At 29.8% G+C, this 21045-nt stretch overlaps 1 protein-coding gene across 1 annotated transcript in view; it reads left to right on the top strand.

The window, feature by feature from the left end:
• The window catches only part of Cad99C (cadherin 99C), a 985647-nt gene that overhangs the window by 217774 nt on the left and 746828 nt on the right, over nucleotides 1–21045 (top strand). The window contains exon 2 of the mRNA XM_075357741.1: nucleotides 13076–13130. The gene's annotated coding sequence lies outside the window, so the exon portion shown is untranslated. The remainder of the gene's footprint in view (nucleotides 1–13075; nucleotides 13131–21045) is intronic.

The raw sequence follows: 21045 nt of genomic DNA, 5'->3' as shown, positions 1-21045 counted from the left end.
ACTTATACATAATTGCTTTCTCTGAAAGTAATGATATTCATCACACATTCGGTCCCTTTAGTAAACCAGATAATTTCACATGTAAGATTGATATCGAATGCGTTTTGGTGGACTTAGCCTTAGAAAACTGACATGGAAGAGCCTATTTAGGTCAGTAAAAAATATAGCTATTTCATTTTTCATTTTTGTAGTAAGCCCAATATGGGATGTTTGTTATTCATGATAATGGCAATACCAATTCGAGGAGTGGTTAGTTTATAATACAACATACAAGCCTGGTTTTGGTACTTAATAAAGAGGTATGTATTTATATTTCTTGTACATATAGATAGCATTATTATCGTTTTCCACCTCAATAAACTCATTTATCTCTTTGTAAACAGTGTAGAGCGAAGGGATGTTCCATCATTGTGAGGTGAAACAAAAACCAACACTTTTGCGATCATTAATGTTGTCTGTATTTCCTTTTTTTTTTAGAATCCATTCTTAAATCCTTTGTGTAGATGATAAATTCTTTGTTACTTACTTGTATTTACTATTTTATATTAATTTTTTCCCTAATAAATTATTCAGTTCTTTTTTCTAAAAGCATGATATATTCTTTCACCGATTAAAAAGAAAATAACCAGTGATAGTATTACTCAATGATTTAAATAAATTTAAATTAAAAAATATAATTATTTGTCAATAATTTTTTTTGGTTTTAAATGTGAGGGAAATTATATGTGTATAAATGGTAATTATTTCTATATCATTTGGTTTTTATTTCTTAAAAATATACAGTTAATATTTTACAAGATGCAGGCACAAATATATACAATTTTTTTATATTAACAGAAAAAATTATTTACTTGCTAAGAAATGACTGAAGAATCAGTAAAAATGACAAGTTTTATAGAAGGAGAGTTGAATACTAAAAGAATTAGTTCGGAAATGAAGGTATATAGGTAGCCTGACAGAAGATATGTGAAGGTAGTTATGAAGAAGAGATGTTTTATCGATTTGAGAGAAGTAAAGAATAGCATTCTGTAACGATAAACCATGAAGAATCTGATATTCAAGAGTTTTACGGAGTATTTTTTAAGACATATGCTTAAGAAGTTTTCAAAAGACATTTTATTAAAGCAAATTTATATAATTTGTTACATAAAGTCAATTTTTTATCGTGATTATGATTTCTATTCCATAAACATACGATTTATATTATAGGTGTATTTAAAATACAATACTATAATAATGGCATAGTTTAATGTGGTAGTGTATTACCTATGTGTATATATAAATTGTAAGTGCGTTATTTTGCTGGAGGTTGTTGGAACTCGCTATCGGTAGAGATTATCGTGTGTGGGCATGATAAGGCGGTGAGGGTTCCACCTCATCTATCGCTAGCCAATTTAGGAGTAGTTAACTCCCCATTGTCCACCGTATCGTAATATATGTATGAGAAAGAAGATTCTCGTACTAAAGGAAACTGTAAATTTTATAATAAATTTATAAGAGGTTGAAGCTGTTAAACAGGTTCTAACCAAGATTATTACTGTTACTATTATTATTTCTTGGTACTGTATTTGTTGTTTTCTTCTACTTTTAATTCTTTTACTATATATTATAGTAAAAGAATTTCCTGTAATAATTATTAAGAAAAAACATTCTGAACAAAAAATAAAAATAGTAAAAAAAATAACTCTCATATGTTTATGTAGACTTACACATTTCTTTTACGAATATTTAGGTTAATCTAATCATTGTTCCTACAGAGGAACTCTAGTCAGAATTTCGAATAAACATGTTTCCTAAAAAATTATTTATAATTTTATTTATATGAACTTTGTCTTGAAATTTTTTTTGAAAATACAACTTTATTAAGTATTCAGTAATGTGTAGTATGATCCTTAAAAATCATAAAAAGAGAATAATATACTGAGTCAAGTTCAGTCTTTCCTAATTTAATGGTCTTCTTCTATTTAATGAATATTGTAATTGATAATATATAAAAATAATATATAATGAAAACTCAACAATTCCTATCATCTTTCAGCAGATGTTTTACAAATTTCTCTCAAATACAAATCATGACGCAGAAGTATACACAGATGGGTCAAATCAGAATGATACCGTTGGATAGGCTTTTATTGTAAACTAGCAAACTCGGCAATGCTTCGCTAATGCTAGATTTGAGTATATAAATGCCACAATTGAAGGTTTGACAAAACATTAAAAAACTGAACATTACGGAACTTCATACCAAAACAACAACACTACCTATCGGATTTAGTTCAAACCACCCTTTAAACACAGCAGTCGGTGAAAAATAACTTTCTAACGAAAAGAGATATGGCCGTAAAATCATCACAATTAATAGTGAACATTAAGAAACTTACAAAACATTACAGAACATCACAAAATTTAACCTTTCACTTTATAACAGTCAGAATGTACATAAATCCAATTGTCAAAACAGCACTACCTATCGGATTTAATTCAAACTACTCTTTAAACACAGTAGCCGGTTCAAAATACCCCTGAATTTCTTTATACTAGTCAGATCGAGGATTTTAATAGCTTTAACCCTTCTCCGGACAACGAGGACCATTTTGCAAAAACCCGTGCTTAAATCTGACCAGTAGTTTTTTAGTTTATAGCGGTCACACATACAAACATTTCCTTTTCTATATATAATAAGAAAATCTGTTTGTATATTTTTTTCGTAAATATCTCGACACCGGCACCACCTAGCGGGTATAGTTTTTGCAAAAACTTTTCTTTTCACGTAACTAATATATATGCTGAATATGACCCAAATCGGTCCATAAATACAACTTTTTCTAAATATCTCAATTCCAGTGCCACCTAGCGATTCCATTTTTCGCAAAAAATATTTTATTTTCACGTAACTAGTATATACTTTGAATATGAGACAAATCAGACTGTAAATGAAATATCTCAACCCCATAATTGTATGCCATTAATAAGGCTTTGAATATCATTAACTCAAAATACCGTCACATCCTTATTTGTGTCGATTTGAGTAGTGCACTCCAAGCATTAGAAGATTTGTATTCTAGACATCCTATCGTCACCAAAATTCATAATGCAATCGCTAGTTGAACCGGCGCAAGACACAAGTGAGTTTCTACTGAATCCCTAGCCATATGGAAAACCCGGGTAATGAACGTGCGGATTTCGCTGCAAAAGACTCATGTAACCAACCGTCTTTCACCACTCGTGTTATTACTACCGATTTTATTAATTCCATTAAACACACTCTTCGAAGAAAGTGGCAACGTGACTGGACTGCTACAGCAAATAATTTTCGATACTTCAAGGATACTGTGCTGCCACGGAACTCTTTAATCCGAAACAAACGTCGAAAAGAGGTTATAATTTGCCGTTTACGAAAAGGACAAACTAATCTTCACCATGGACGCATAATGATTCGAATCGATATACCTGTTTGTGTTCGCTGCCACTACCGACTGACGGTGCACTACATCCTTGTGAATTGTGTGTATGTTATGCGGCGTTGTCATAAATTTATATTATGAGTTAACATCCAAGATATTCTAGGAAAAAATATGATAATGCTATCCAATGTTTTGAATCTTGGGGCTGTGCATCTGTATTAGACTATTTGATACTTATTTTAATATGTTTATTCCCGGTGATGATAACTCGAAAGTGTTTTTTTGCCCTCCCAAAAAAAAAATTGATAAAAAAGCTAAAAGATTACATTAGTCAGGTAATGCAGTTGTCTGTATGCAGTCTGTATTAGTCTGTATGCAGTTTTTATAACGAAGCTTTTTTTGCTCGCATTGCAAATTAGTCGTAACCGACTTTATTAGTATAACCCTTAATTCGAAATGTTTAAATGGGTTTTTAACAGTACATAATGTTATTCAGTCTTGGAGAATGTTTCTGAAGCGTAGAAATGTGTTGAATTTTAACGGTAGTTTTGTTAACAAGTAAACATCATGTAAAAAATAATTAGCTTGGAGGACATAGTAAAAACGTTGAAATAGTCCTAGCCAAATTTAGTGGGAACAAGCACAATCAAGCTAGAATTATTGACAGACGGTGGGTTTTGATGGAGTAGAGTGTAATTCCAGAAATTGTTTTCTAGTTCTTGTCGATACCTTTTTTTTTTTTTCCCCCCTACTCTCCCCGACCGGATATCCAATTAAGTATACTCAGTCGGGGAGAGTGTTCTTTTACTCAAAGGAGGCGTCCCCCACCCGCCGGCTGTACGTCCGGCACGGCAGGTTGGCCTCCCCGGTCTCGGATCTTTTGTTTTACATTGCCTGCCTCTGATTCCCCACTTTAGAGCCAAGGTCCGGCTATGCCGTCCCCCAGCCCCTCAGCAGGGAACCGGGACTCAGTCTTTACGCCTTTGGCCTCTAATCGACAGCGCCGACCCCACAAAGAGCCTAGGCTCCCGCAGGGACGACCCCGCCGACCGGGACTTGGTCTTTTTAACCCAAACTCAAACTCCCCTGGAGTTCACCCCCTTCTCAGGTACCCGCACACCAAGGCGTACGGGCCCTCCATGGAGTGACTGTCCGCCCTACCCTACTGTTTATACTCCCATTCTTCTGTCTTCATCCTCTTTGGCCCGCAGGACCTCCCCGGCGAACCTGCGGAACCATTCCCAGTTCTCATTGTTGTACCCCAACCAGTTTATGAGATTTTCTGGTGTAAGACCATTAATTGCTATTTGACCTCTGTTAACGGCCCACCTTGGACATATGAACAACGTATGTTCGGCATCATCGTTCTCTGGACAATAGATGCACTGCGGGGTGGCTCTCTTCCCGATCCTATACAGATACTGACCGAAAGAGCCGTGCCTCGACAGTAACTGTGTCATGTAAAAATTGACATCTCCGAGTCTATTGTTATTCCAGGTTTTAATATTAGGGATTAGACGTCTGGTACATTCTCCCACTCTGGACCCTGCCCACTCTTCTTGCCATTCTTGTTCTATAATCCCTTCCATCTCTTCTTTTGACATACCGCTGTGTCTGAGGGTTCTGGCTTTTATCTTGTCAGTACCTGCGGCTCAGAGATGTTACTAAAATTTATAAAAGATTATCAAACTATAATTTTTATAACTGCTGGCAATTGAAAGCTTTTAAAAATTTGACGGATAAACATACGAGTACATACAATTCCATACACCTCGACACCGGTGAACATACCCAAGATATCGAAAGGCGGTGGTGCTGAGGTACGATAAAAAAAATCCCAATAATAGTAGACAGCACATTTTTGGCCAATTTGCGGTGAGTTCCGATACTCTAACTTGGATTACAGTTCACACAATCATTACATTTAAAAAATCTGATGTGAATACCACATGACTTCATTGTACGCCTATTAAATTACATAAACACATTTTTTTTTAAAGTACAAAAAATTTTATTTCATTAACTTTTGAAGTTTTTTCATATTCTTTTTTTTTAATTGTTATTGTTGAATTATTTATTGTAACGATTTTTTTTACAATCACAGGTTAATGATTATATTTAAATTAAAAATATTTAAATTAATGATTAATATATTTAAATAAAAAAAATACGTTAAAAAAAGGAGATGAATCGTTTTTGAGTTATGCGAAATACATACGTATGTACAGACGTCACGCCGATACTGGTCAAAGTGGATATTTCCGTTAAAATCTGATAACCGAAATTTTTCGCCATCAGAATACTTCCTTTACTTCGACAAGGAAGTAAAAATCACTGGATTTATATGACGGAATCGAAGCAGATACTCAGTACTGTGGAGCTACATCGTTGGAGTTTCAGAGCGAGGTCATGTAAAGTGATTAGAATGGAGCGATTTCAAAGTAAATTGCATTGTAGAAAGTTGTATAACTTAGTAACAGGAAAAAGTTGAAGGTGATGTTAGTATAGTATTTAATTATTAAAAATATATTTATTAAAACGTAGACAGAATTACCGAACGAAATTTCAGAATACATTATTTCCAAATCTCATTCAATCTGTATAAAAAAAAAGAAATAGAAAGAAAATTACTAAAAATAAAAAAGATAAGGCATGAAAACAAAAACGATAAACTGAAAAATAATATTAATAAAACTGAACAATAATTATAAATATGTACTGATTTTTTGGTTTTTTATTTTAGACGGTCTTTAATGCTTCATTTCCAATTAAAATTTTATGAAAAATCTACGATAAAACATTATTTTTCGAAGATATTGTTGATTTTTTAGGATATTACCAATAAGAAAATTTCTGGAAAAGAAACTTCTGCAAAATATAAAATATCCGTATAACTTTCTACATGGTATCTACTTACTTTTAACGCGTTTCGGAACTTTGTTCTATCTTCAGAAAAATCGCTCTCTAGAGGTTGTCATCACATCAAGATAAAATGAAAAACGAAAAAAAACATTCGTACATACACAAAGTCATAAAAAAAATAACAACACATAAAACGACGGATAAATTCTGCATAGAATATCGCCATATTCTGATGACCTGAATGTTTCTTAAATTTTCATTTTTGATTTTTTTTATTTACTTTTTGTCTGGAAAGTTCTGGATTCTAATCATGGTCTTAAATTTTTTCATGCTACATTTTTTCATAAATAAATAAAATTGAGGATCTATTCTGTAGTTGTTAAAATAAATAAAAACAAAATTTATTTTAATGAAATTTTAAAGAATTGGAACAGTTTAAAACTTTCCGCATACAAATCGATCCCTAATTTTTTAATCAAATTTTTTTGGTTCCAAGATGTCAGCGTAATACACAGTAGCTTTTTCCCCTAGTTTATTCAATTTTGCGTGGAATAAAAACATACGTATACGATTAAAGATATTCTAAACATTATGTTGATAAAATATGAAGAAATTATGAAAAAAAGAAAATATGAATAAAATATTTAAAACCTGCGTTTTAAAATTCTTTTCACTCCTATGTTTTTACTTTTTTTTTCTAATTTTTATTCTTGTGATTATATTAAACGATATTGACTGTTTATTTTTATGTGTAAGTGCTTATATTTAGAAAAAACGATTGAGTGTATGAACAAACTTTATAGGAATTTTTTTTTTATGTATATTATAAATAAAAAAAAAGTGTTTTAATTTTTCTTTCTATATATTTTTAACAATAAATTTTTTTTTATTGACGAATTAATTTATCACAGAAGCTGACAAGGTAATTTGTACGTATGAATATGATAATGAAAATTTGTAGTATATGAAAATGTCATGTTTGACCAAGATTCGAACCCGGGACCTCCGTATGAAAAATATAATTTTGTTTCTAAATACTTTCTAGAATTGAAACTATATTCTTGTTTTTTTTTTTGTTTTTTTTTTTAAATAATAACATCCAAAGTGATTTGGAAATTTTCTTCTTGCCACACTTCGGTCTCTTTTATTTTTAATAAAAGTTTCTTAAACTTTTCATGTTTGTTCTGGGCTCATGTTCATGTTTGGGCATTTTTGGACACTTTTGGTTTGTTGATTTCAGATCAAAAACCCAAAGGAAACCATCAAATTTCAGTTATAAAAATTTCAGTATAGTTTAATTTTCCCTTAGAGCAGAAATCAGGAAGAAAACCAGAAATCAGAAACTTTTTGCTTGCTTTTCTTTGACTTATGGAACACTTAAATTTCTTTTCGTTTCTTCAGCGAGATATTTAAAAAAGAAAATCACTAATTTCATACAATAATGCACTAATCTAAAGTTTTATAGCATAATATAAATGTTGTTAATAATATTTTTAATAAAAATTTCTAATGAATTGACTAATTCGATATTTTATTATATTTCTTCCGATACTTAAGTTTTCATAGGATATCTGATAAATTATGTCTTTCAATAAAGGATAACTGTTCTAAAATAAGTGGGAGAGAAATTTACGATATCTTTATACCTTTTCATAGGAAAAATAGGTACACTCCTTATTCCTTGATTACTTTGTCTTTATTGGACATCTATATAAAGGTAGCCGCACCCATTTATGTTTGTCACCGAATAGAACAGGTGAATGGATGTTGAAAACTTGTACCGGAGTAAAATGCGTATAAAGTGCATTTCCTGTGCATGTGCATTTATTATATACGATCGTAGTTCCGTACATACTAGATACCTAATTTCACAACTGTAACCGTATAAGGAAACTTGTGTTATGAATGACAATAAATGTCTCTAATGATAATACTTTTCATTCATGGTTTATAGTAAAATTGCTTTTAACATTATTACGATGAAATTTTCTTATATATTATATATTTATATACATTTGCATATTTAAATTAAGAATACATCTTCTTTTTAATAATATTCTTGTTTCGATATCTAGTTCCTATGTATTCCGATTTAGAAAAAAAATCTACATATTTTTCTTCTTGTTAGAATCAATTACCTCCAGCCAAAATTTTAGATAAAATTGGAGATTCAAGTAAAAATAATCTTTTTTTGTATCATTAAAATATTTTAACATTCATTTAGAAGGTTATATAATTTTATTTCTTCCTTACCGTAATAGAAGTATTAAAATTACTTTATAATCTTTCAATATTTTATTTAAATAAAAAAAAAAAATAAACAAAAATCTTGCAGAATGACGTTTTAACTAGTTAATAATTTTAAATTTCAAACCAAGTATGGTTGGTTATAAATCGGTGAAAAACATAAGAGCTCTGGTGAAAATATATATATAAATATGGTGAAAATTTCTTTCGTATAATTTATACCAAGTGCTTTAGTTAGTTTCAACTGGTTCCTTACGTAACTCACGATTAGTCTTATTAGTTTATTGGAGATACAGTGGATTCTGAAATTTTTTTGATGTTTTACTAATTAAATTATAAAAGTCAGAAGAAACAGTAATTGGAAAAATAAGCCAAAAATTGTGGTGATGGATTAATTCATCACAGAAGTTTACAAAGAAGCTTATACGCGGAATGTGAAAATAGAAATTTGTAATCTGAAAAATGTCATGCCTAACCGGAATTCGAACCCGGGACATCCGAATGAAAGACCCAGATGTTACCACTCCACCACGGAAATCGGCTTATTTTTTTATCTAAGGAAAGAATTGATTATGTAATAGAGGAGTTAACAGTTTTTTGATATTTATTTTCAGTTCACTAAAAACAAAGAGTGAATAATTGTATAAACTTTACAGTATACATGTATAAACTCAAGGGAATGAATTTTTTTTAAAAATTTTGTATGCTCTTTCGTTGTCAGAAATATTTCTAAAGAGTGATGTACAATAACTGCATGGTCGCACTTAAAATTATAAATATCTTGAAAAGTATGTTTGAGAGAATTCGCGATATTTGAATAAGAAATTAGTAACACGTAAGTACAGACAAAATAGTATTACTGCTTTATCAAATTATATTACCTTTCTCCCAAAAAAAATATAGACAAACGGTAAATTATACTTTTTCTCAAACAAGGAAGTCAAGGAAGTCATGAGGTGTCCACATCAGATTTTTTGTTTGAGAAAAAGTATAATTTACCGTTTGTCTATATTTTTTTTGGGAGAAAGGTAATATAATTTGATAAAAATGAAAGTACATAAAGTTTTATTTCGTTGATAACTTCTGATATATTTTCATATTTTCTGTTTTTGTTATTGAATTATTCATCGTAAAACCTTTTTCCAATGAGAGGTTAATGGTTATTAATAAATCAATATGATTAAAAAAAAGGTTAAAAAATAAAGAAAATGAAGTCTCGATCCGATGTGTCTTCCCTTACGATCGAAACATTTCATTAATTTACCTTTTTTTAGCAATAACTTTAGAACCAATGAAAGTAAGTACCATTTAGGATATATCGTTGAAAAGCTCTCAATGAGGGCTTATTATTGCAGTTAAGTCCAAAATTCAAATTATTTTGGAGTTTGGGCTTTTTTGGACACTTGTGGTTCAGTTGATTGCAATCAATAGGGAGGTGAACAACTAGATGTTACTACAGTCCTCAAAATTTCAACATCCTACAGCTAAACGTTTTTGTATTTTGCGAGATACATACGTACAGACGTCACGCCGAAACTAGTCAAAATGGATTCAGGGATGGTCAAAATGAATATTTCCTTTGAAATTTGAAAACAGAAATTTTTGGCGATCACAATGTTTCCTTTACTTCCTACAAGGAAGTAAAAATCAATGGTCACACATATTTCCTTATTCAGTGTCAATTTTTACTATACTAATTGTAAATTTCCTTTTCATTTTATCTTTTGCTATTAGTGCCGGGTAAATTTTCTCTTGAGATAACCGGATTTATCTCAGTGGTATTGCATGTCGCCATCTGCCATACCATTCAGGAAGAGATTAAATTATAGCCTTGAAAAAGATCTTCCGGTTGCATATTTCAAAATATTTAAAAAATGAGTCGTCATTATTAATTGTAACGTTTTATAAATTTCTATTTCTATTTAGAGGTTGTATAGAGGACACTGTGATTGTTGTACAGTGAACAAATATCGGAGGCGTTGAGTAAAACAAGAAATCGTAATTACAGTACAAATCATAGTATCTCATACGTATGATATAGAAAATAACTTGAAGTAGTCAATTGTATCTGTTTAAGTATACTGTACTCTATACTACACTAATGCAAGAGCCCATTCATTTTCGATTTATCTATGGCTCTAAAGATATCCTTCTGCCCGAGGTAATTTTACGTCAAGATCTTATATTTAGGCATCCATAATGGACCATTAACCACTACAGCTGCTCTCGTTCTCTGGTCACGCTTTGACTTGGACTAAAATTACGATATCTGTCCGCCACTACTAACTAAAGAAAACACTAGGTTATTATAAACTGGTCTGGCAAGCTTCAAAACACAAAAATTATAAGGATGAATATTTTAATTGCTTGTTTTTACAATTTTTTTCAAGATTTGATTTTTATTCATCCTTTTAGTATTTTTAAGATTCCTTTGAATCCCTTGTGGCGACATTCTTCAGTCTGTCGCTGTCTGCTTTGTAAGGTACTACCTTAAGGCATTAATATAATTAAATGATACAACCAAAAACTAAATTTTTCGCGCATTATCTATCATTTAAATTTTATAATTATTATAAATGTATTCTTTTTTATCACTCACTTGACTGATTTAATGTATTTCTTTATTCCTTTCTATATTCTTAATTATTCATTTTTACTGTATTAATAGTAAATCTAGTCTTCGTAAATTTAAATTTTATTTTTTCTTCTATTATTACAACGAATATTTCCTCTCGGTGTAACATTATTTATCTCAATGGTATTAATACTGCCAACTGCAGTACCATTCAGAATGGTATATTTAACTTAAAATATTAAAATTAAAGCTCTTTCGCTTGCATATCCATATACTTTTTATTCGACTCTAATTGTTTAATCTCAGAATGTTTTTTACATTTTTATCTAATTTTCATATCTCAATATTTATCTCGGTCTATTTATTTAATTTCCTTAAAAAGAAATCCACATTAATTAAAAAATAAAAGCTAATTTATCTGAGTTGTTTTTCTTAAGTATTTTCATTTCGAAATTTCCAGCACAGTTGTATCACATATCTAAAGCATTTATTGTTTAATGCCTTTTTGATTTTTCTGCAATAGAGCTGCGCTTCATTTATACTTAATATTAAATTAAATTTCTTTTATAATCACATACCTAATAATTACATTCTTATTGTTAAATCTGTTTCCAATAAAAAAAAAGAAAAGATTTTACTTTCCCGTCTAGATCTTCACGTCTTGACACCTAAGGAACAAAAAAAAACTGGTTTAGGAAAACTTCCGTATGTCAATGTTCATTTGTACGTGTATTCGGTGTTGGCCTTTAAATTACCTTATATCTTCAGAACTGCTGGGCCGATTTTGACCAAACTTGGTCAGATTGTTTCTATATATGGAGCATTAATGCATTAATTTCAAAAAACAAACATAAAAAATCAAGGGGGTGAGGATTTAGAGCCAGGTCACCCTCAGCATCTCGAGATTTCGCCTAATTAAGGTCGTATTTTTCTTAGACATATTTACTAACAATTAAAAAAATAACAATGTTTGCAAAAAATATTTTTTGCAAAAACGCACCCCTACCCCAAAACGCTGTTGTAAAAAATTTTACTAACAAATTGCTCCAAATACACGACTCTGTAAAAAATTTCATAAAAATTGGGTTATCTAATCAAAAGTTATTAGTTCTAACAGTTATTAAGTTATTGCTAATTTTTTGCGTTCAATTTGGCTTCGATTTCAAAAATTCAAAATCTCAATCAAAATTGAATAGTAGCAGTATTTTCATTTTTATTGCATTTTTAAGTCAGTTTTATTTTTTATTTTTTTTATTTTTTTATAAGTTCATTTTATTTTTTGATATATTAGATTACTTCTAAAGAATAAAATATAATGTAGCTAGCAGTTATAATTTAATTCTGTTTATTTTTAAAGAATATCTTTTTTAACAGCGCCTAATTTTTCCTCCGCTGAGAAAAGACAGTGAATATATAAAAAAATTCGTTTGTTGTATTTCCCTACTTTACATTTAAAGCATCTAAGATATACGAGTAAGTTAAACTAATCAGATTTTCTTATTTGATGATAATAATAATAATATTAATTAATTAACATTAATTAATCTAGCAATCATAGCGAGCAAGAGTGATGGCTTCATCTACGAAAATCGTTCATGACTTCAAATATTGTTACGTAAATGTAAAGAAGGCAGTCGAAAACCACTTCAATCCTTATTTTTCTTAATAAATTCGGCTTCGAATATTTTTGTTGATATTGGCTACATCATATTCGAGGGAGAATAGCATCTATTTTCAGCGGATCTAAAAATTTTTATCGTTAAGTCACTTAATATTAGACACATGACATTTTTTTAGCTTGTGTAAAAATGAATTTTAAAACGTTAAATCCTGCAAATGAAAGTTTTTTATTATAATTTGATTATACTGCACATTTTTTATTACTTAAATTATATTGATAATATTATGATAATTTCTTTTTATTAATCATTTGAAACCATGGTAATTAAAGATTTAAATATTTCAATAAATTTTTGTTTTGTTTTAGGTTATTCGCAATTTCAATTCGACTTTCCCGATCAATATGAGAAGTAGCTGAATTGGTAAGATAAAATTAGTTGTACGAATTTATTTTTAAAGATTAAAAAGTTTTTTAGCGACTTTTCGAAGAACAGTATGTTATTTCTTGCACGGTGGGATTGGAGCGTGAAATTGATTTAATTTTACGTTTTGAGGTATGAGAAGTACATAGAAAAATACCATTCACTTGATTCCCATATATATATATATGCTACAGTAGTGTTTCTGAAGTTGTGCTTGTGAAAATTTTAAGATTGGTTGAGTCGATCTTAAGTTACGGTTAATTTAAGGTCGACACCACACAAGATAATTTCAATTTGAGGTTATGCTGACTTTGTATTAATGTATTTTTCATGTGCGCTTATGCAGTGAGTTTATGGTGGATGGCTTAAAGCTAATCGTTAGTTTCAATTATTTTATCAAATTAGTTATTAATTTAATTTTCTTTTTACAGAAAATATATTTTATTATTAAAAAAAAAATTATACTTCTTTTTGTTTTCTTATTTAATTTTTTTTTTCTATATTTCTTGCCAAAAAGTATACAGAAAATATTACCGTAATATTACGTTATTACAAATAAAATAACGAAAAGTAGATCTTGTGCAGAAATGCGAAGGAATTTTTTTCATGTGACAACTGAGGGAAAATATAGTAATGAATTAATTGAATGAATAAATTTGTAATAAAAGTTGAACATTTTAACTTAATGTTGAGTAAATCTGGTTCTTGAAAGTGATATTTTTAATAAAAATTTAAGAAAGGAAATTTAATTATCTTCAGATAATTAATTTCATTAAAATTGAATATGGCTCATTACTGTGGCATATGTGATAAACATTTTAAAAAATCAGCCTTATTGCAATGCGCCCGGCAAATTGGAAAATTACCGGCTAATTGGAGATTATAAATATAATCTAACCAAACTTAACGCACACTTCGCTCGCTAGTCAAGGTTAGCGAGCGTAGGTTAAGTTTGGATAGATTATATTCATAATTATAAGCAGCAATGCAAATATATTATTTCATTTTCCAGTTAGCCGGTGTATTGCAATACGCCTGACTTTTCAATTCGCCTACGACTATGTATATATGTTACCGTGAAATTCCGATATCTGGCAAATGTCGATATTCTCCGGTGAATGTTGACACATACCAAATGCGTCAGTGAAAGACTGAAATATTTGTTTATTCGGACCTTTGCGGTTATATATTTACAAACAGATAAACTGTGGTGGGGGTCGAAACGATAACTAGAAATTTAGAAAAATTTACCCAGCACCAGTCTCAAAGGTGCTGGGTAAATTTTTTTAAATTTAATATATATATATATATATGTATATATATGTATATACATGTATATATTAGTTAGAAATTGAAATATAATTTATAAATTATATATTTTTATTGAATTATATATCAATTCAATAAAAATTGTTGAATGATTTGTGTTCAATATTATGAGTTCGAGAAAAATTGAATTAATTTGATTTGATATTTCTTATAGGTTACAATCTATACATATTTAATATAATAATGAGAAAGAATTATATTATTTTAAATGCGTACAAAGGTCCATTCAATTAATGTAATTGATATTTTTTCTATATCACCGCAATATAAAACGAAATGTCAAAGATCGAAATCCTCAGGCTGTATAAATCAAATGATTACTGTCGATAGGTCGGTGTGGTGTTGTTACTTTTATGCAAAGTGCAAAGATGCTAACTGGCGTAGATGGTTATACTACCTTGGTTTACTAGCAACCTATAATTATTTCAATTATCATAATAAAGAAAGTATCCTTCGTTTGTATTATTATTTTTACCATTATTATTAGTAAATTACCCAACATTTCCCTGTACCAACTTTTATCTATTACCCGGAAGAAAAATTCTTGTTGAAGATTTCTTACTAAACAAAATTTTCTTAAAATTCTTGTTCGTTTGGTATTATAAAAGGGTTTTTAATAAAAACTTTTAAACATTTTTTAATATTTTTTGTTTTATTAAAATGATCCTTCATTTATACATCATAAAAAGCTAAGAGAGAGGAAAGCTCTCTGTTCTAAATTTAAAAAAAATTATTTCCTATGGAAATTGTTTCAAACGTCCTTATTTATCATAGTTAATCTGCATTTTTTTTTTAATTTGTGTCTTTAGTGTATAGATCAAAATAAATTCTATGAGAGGAGGGGTAGCTACCCAAGTTTAAAATTTTTCAAAGTTTTCTAAAATTAAAAAAAAATCTGATGTGGACACCACATAACTTCCTTGCACGCTTATTAAATTACATATACATTTTTTTAAAAAGAAAAGTACATATTTTATTTCATTAAAACTTCTGATATTTTATTTTTATTTTTATTGAATATCGTAAAGATTTTTTTGCAATCAGAGAATAATATTATTAATAAATCAATATATTTAAGCTAAAAAAAAAAGTTAAAAAAAAGGAGATGGATCTGATTCGAATTGATGTGCCTTGTAAGATCCTAATATTTCCTTGATAAAATTTTATTTGGCTATAACTCATTTCATTTGGAACCAATGAAAGTACCACTTATGATATATCGTTTAAAATCTCTCTATGATGGCTTATTATTAATTTGGATTTTGGCTTTTGTGGACACTATTGATTCAGTCGATTGTAATCAAAGGGGGTGGTGCACAACTAGATATTACAACAGTCCTAAATCCAAAATTTCAACATCCTAAGGCTAATAGTTTTTTGAATTATGCCATATACATACGTACGTACAGATGTCACACCGAACAAGTAAAGATGAATTCAGGGATGATCAAAATGGATATTTCTGTTAAAATCTAAAATTCGAAATTTTTCGCGATTACAGTACTTCCTTTATTTCCTGCACGGAAGTAAAAAGTATACTTCTTTACTATTTTTCTGGAAAATGTTTTGTTCTATTTGAGATCGGAATACGTTAAAATAAAAACAAACAAAATATGATGAACGTATGATTGAAACAATCCAGGTTTGCTTTTCCTTGACAAGGCGACAAGATAAAACAAACGGCTTGGTGCCTTGTGGTTTCGGTGTTTTGAGGGTTTTATAATACAATTATTTTAATCTTTTATATGCTATGAAACACTAAAGTGCGATTCATTCAAAATATTTGCTAGTTATAAAGAGTGAACATTTTTTCCTTTGTCTTTAGATATTTGACTTGCTGGTTCAGTGAATGCGTATTAAACGTTGTTTATTTTTATGATGAATTTGGTTCCTTAAGTACTTTAGATTTTTTTTTTGTTCATATGTAACGTCTAAAAACTTAATGGTTTTTGTACTTATTTGTTTTGGTTAAGACTAATGAAATATACGAAAGGAAGACTGTTAAATGTGGTAAAAGGTAGGTTATTATAAGAAATGTAAGTATTTATTTGTATTAAAAAAAAAGCTATTGCACATTAACTACTACTGATAACGTTGTGAGCCCGAATTCAAGAAGCGTATAACGGTCAGTAAAATAAGTATTTATCATGTAATTAATGAATTCAAACAGCTAATTAAATATATATGTGTACAAACAGATAAATTAATTTTTTAAAATCTATCAGTTAGTATTGTTTTCACTCGATCTCTAATCGAAGAGAATTCATAAAGTGTCAATAATTGCTTACACATGTATTTCAATTAGATTGGGTTGTCAGATAAATTAACTAAATGAATTTCAGATTAGCTGTGAAGTCCGTAAGCAATTAACTGTTAACCTTAATAAATAAAAATAAAAATATATATATACATAAATGTATTCTGCTGTTAACAAAGCACGGCAATCCTTAAATAATTTTTCAGCCGTTAAACATAAAAATTAAATACTTCTACCTCGAAACGATGTATTTTTTATGTGTTAGGCAAGGATTCAGTGGGATCCCATGGGGAACAACTCAAAAATTTTAAATCGGAAGAGTAGAGTTGTGACACCCTATTTTAAAAGGCATTGAAAATCAAAAATTTTATGTAAAATAACGTCAAGCTAAGACAACTTTAACCAAAATGGAAACCATTTAATATTTTTCATTGCTAGTTTTAAAAGAGGCCTAAGGTTTTTAAATTTAAAAATTTATTTTTGTGTAGTAAAAATTATCTCATGTGGACACCATATGACTCCCTTGTACGCCTATTAAGTTACATATGCATTTTTTAAAAATTACATAAAATTTTATTTCATTAATAAAGATATTTTTATTGAATTATTATTTATTGTAAAAATATGTTTACAATCGGAGATTAATAATAATTAATAAATCAATATATTAAAATTACAAAAAAAGGAGATGAAGTCGGATTTGAACCGACGTCACTTCCAATTTTATTTAGCTATAACTCTGGAACCAATGAAAATAAGTACCACTTAACATATATCGTTAAGAAGCTCTCAACGTGGGCTAGTTTTTGATGAATTAACCATATAAAAAAATAAATTAACCATATATAAAATTACCTATAAAAACAAATAACTGGATTTATATAATGAAGGATGTGTAATATGATTCATTACGTAATTTAAAATTTTAGCATATAATACTGAAATTAATAAACAAAAAGTTGAATAGAGTATAAAAAAGGATGACGGGAATATTTACAGTTAATTATTTAATTAAAATTAATTAATAATCGGCTTGAGACTGGACGAGATCAGTGCCGAACCATAATTGGGTGTATACGCTGTTTATAAAAAAACCTAAATTCATAGTAGCAATGAACTTTTCATTATATTAACAGTTAAATTTTCTAAAATAAATTGGTCTAATAACATTTTTTTTTTATTTGTATTTAAATAGTACAATATCGATCTTCGTGGCGGAGTGTTACGTCCCAGCCTTTTACCCGGAAGTTCTCGGTTTGAATGCCGGTCAGGTGTGGATTTTTGTAGGGTACATAGTTTTCATACGATTTTCTAAACGCAGGTATTTACAACTGACGTAGTAAATTAATCAAGGAAGAAAGTAAAAGAAAAATTAAAGAATTATCGCAATAATTATTTTATGATTTTAACCAGTTAATTTTTCATCACCATTAGGTTATCTGCCCTGAGGCAGGTCATATGTGTATGCATAATGTGTGTTGGTGTGTTTGAAGCTTAATAATTTTGATAAACGTTTAATAATTTTGATTAATGACTTGATAAACCGATTTTGATGAAATTTAGTACAGAACTTTTGTGTATGGGGCAATTTATTGGTAAAATTTACCCCAATTTATATTAAGCTTATGTGCATGCTTAGCCCCAAAATTCCCCTTTCCTCAAAAATCGAAAAACTATTTTTTTAATTAATGCATTTTTTAATCGATATTTTAAAATGTCTTTCTAGGCGTAATAGTAGTGCTAGTGATCCGAAAAGCTACTTTGGGGGCAGAACTGGAAGTGAGGGAGCCGATCAAAGTTTAAAAATATCGACTTTTTGATTCTTCAAAAAACATTTTTTTTGTATATTTTTAAGTATCCTTATTTTCTCACTATATACGTATAACTGATGCCAGGAAAGTGTAACAACTTTATTATCAGCTTTTCTTTTAGATCGCCTGTAATCTTAATTCATTGCCAGGCCTTTCCGTTTGCACCTTCTATTACTGTTTTAATCAATCCTTTCTCTCTTCCATGTTCCAATCTGTTATATTTCCTAATCTAAATTTTTACGATTAGATTTCTATTTTAGTTCACTATCATCATTACTTCATTTTTCACTTTATCAATCAATTTAATTTTCTCCAATCTCCTTCATACCCGTTCATCAAATCGCTGCAAGCTTGTCATATTCCCTTTTACATAGATTTCATAAGAAATGTTTTGTCAAATGATTTCGACATATCTTCGCGTTTCGGTCGGGAGGGGGGGTTGTAGAAAAAATTGTTTTTTGAAAACAAACAAAAACCATATCTACCTTAATAGGCACATTATCGAATTGGTTTAAAGTGGTCGTTAGTCCTGTAAACATTACCTAAAACGATTATCTGAAACAATTTTTGATATGACCAACCCTTACGGCAGGGATGACCAAAATATTGCTGGAATTGAAGGAAGATGGGCTTGTGGTATGCTAAACATGTGAAATTTTTTTCACATTCAACCATTGTCGTATTGAGTAAATTTTTTTTATCCCCTCCTAAGTACCGGTGAAATCTTTTTTCAATTTAATTATATTTATTTATTAATAATTATTAACCTCTGATTGGAATGCAATAAATAAATAAAAGCGAGGTGCACAATTAGATGTTACAACAGTTCTAAATCCAAAATTTCAACATTTTACGCCTAATCGTTTTTGAGTTATACGAGATACATACGCACATACGTACGTACAGACGTCACGCCGAAAATAGTCAAAATGGATTCAGGGATGGTCAAATGGAAATTTCTGTTGAAATCCGAAAACCGAAATTTTTCGCAATCACAATACTTCCTTTACTTCGTACAAAGATGTAAAAAACGAGATTTACAAATAACAGTTAATTATTTTAATTGGTCCCAAATTATTTTTATTGGTAACTGGTCCCTGTTTATTGAATTTATTGCTGTAACAACTCGATTACGCAGGTCTTGAAGAGTAGAAGAATTAATTGGTAAACCTATCGGGTAGATCTAGTGGTTAACTCGTCATCGCAAATCAGCTGTTTCGAAGTTGAGAGTTCAAGATTCAAATTCTAGCTAAGGAAAATATAATTTTTTTACGGATTTGAATACTAGATAGTAGATACCAACGTTCTTTGGTGAGTTGGGATTCAATTAACCACACATCTCAGGAATGGTCAACCTGAGACTGTACAAGACTACACTTCATTTACATTCATACATATCATCTTCATTCATCCTCTGAAGTAATACCTAACGGTAGTTCCGGAGGTTCCGCGTGGTCAAATAATATATTTACTTTTGCTGAGAGATTTTAGTGTTTAAGTAGTGCTAATTTCTGTTAATTAATTTTGCAAATGTAAAGTGAAAATTATATCAACGAATTATATATGCGCATAGAAGTATGTTTTAGGAACTTCAATATAACCGTTATAGGCTCTCAGATAAAAAAAATGATTAAATAGACAGGTCTGTTGACAAAGCCAATCAGTATTTATTTGTTATCTACTCTGATAAAGAAAAATTTGTATTGGCTAAGATTTTTGTACGTTAAATTTGACTGCAAAAATTATCACGATTTCTTTTTTTTCAGTCTTTACGCTCTTTTTTTATCAATACTTATTTATCTATGCCATTACTACGTTTGCCAAGGATATTACATTTTTTAACTCAGTTTTACGCAAAAATCTGAGAAAACAAAAATCTTCTAATATATATAAACATACATATATTAACGTCCCCTAATCGAAGCTTCGCCACGATATTAGTGCGGTTTCATCAAGAATATCGTTTTTAGATTTTCATCCTGATAAAACTGTAAATAATATTTTTATTAAAAATGTTGAAGGAATATACGATAAATAACGAATTGTTGTCCAACACCTAAATAAAGAAAAACAAAAAAGGAAGATAGAAAATTGAACAATCTTTGTCAGAACAATCTATCTTAAGCAAGAGCCCAATAATGATAAAAAAAAAAATGTGTTACACTCCCCAATCTAGCCCGCGCTATTTGGTTACTTGCGATTCCCGTCGTGTCAGAGGACATTTAGCCGGTCATGGCTCGCTTCACTCGCCCTTCCCGTCTAGCCAGAGGGCTCTGCCCCTTGGACTCCGGCTGTGTTCATTTAACTAATGCTTGTAAGAATTGTACTGTAATTTCTTCAGAGCAACAGTTTGATCAGTTTAGGACTCGAAAAAGAGTGATCTAAGATGTGTTGGTTTCAAAACAGTCGGCCTCCATCTAAATGTATTTTTTTCACCTAGGCCTTAGCGATAGCCGACGAATACCTCTAGGACGTAACCGTACTTAAATCGAAATTAAAAAAGACCCGAAAATGTTGT

Source organism: Lycorma delicatula, chromosome 1 (assembly GCF_047948215.1).
Source record: "Lycorma delicatula isolate Av1 chromosome 1, ASM4794821v1, whole genome shotgun sequence".
Taxonomy (NCBI): Eukaryota; Metazoa; Arthropoda; class Insecta; order Hemiptera; family Fulgoridae; genus Lycorma; species Lycorma delicatula.
This window is presented reverse-complemented; position numbering and strand designations above follow the sequence as displayed.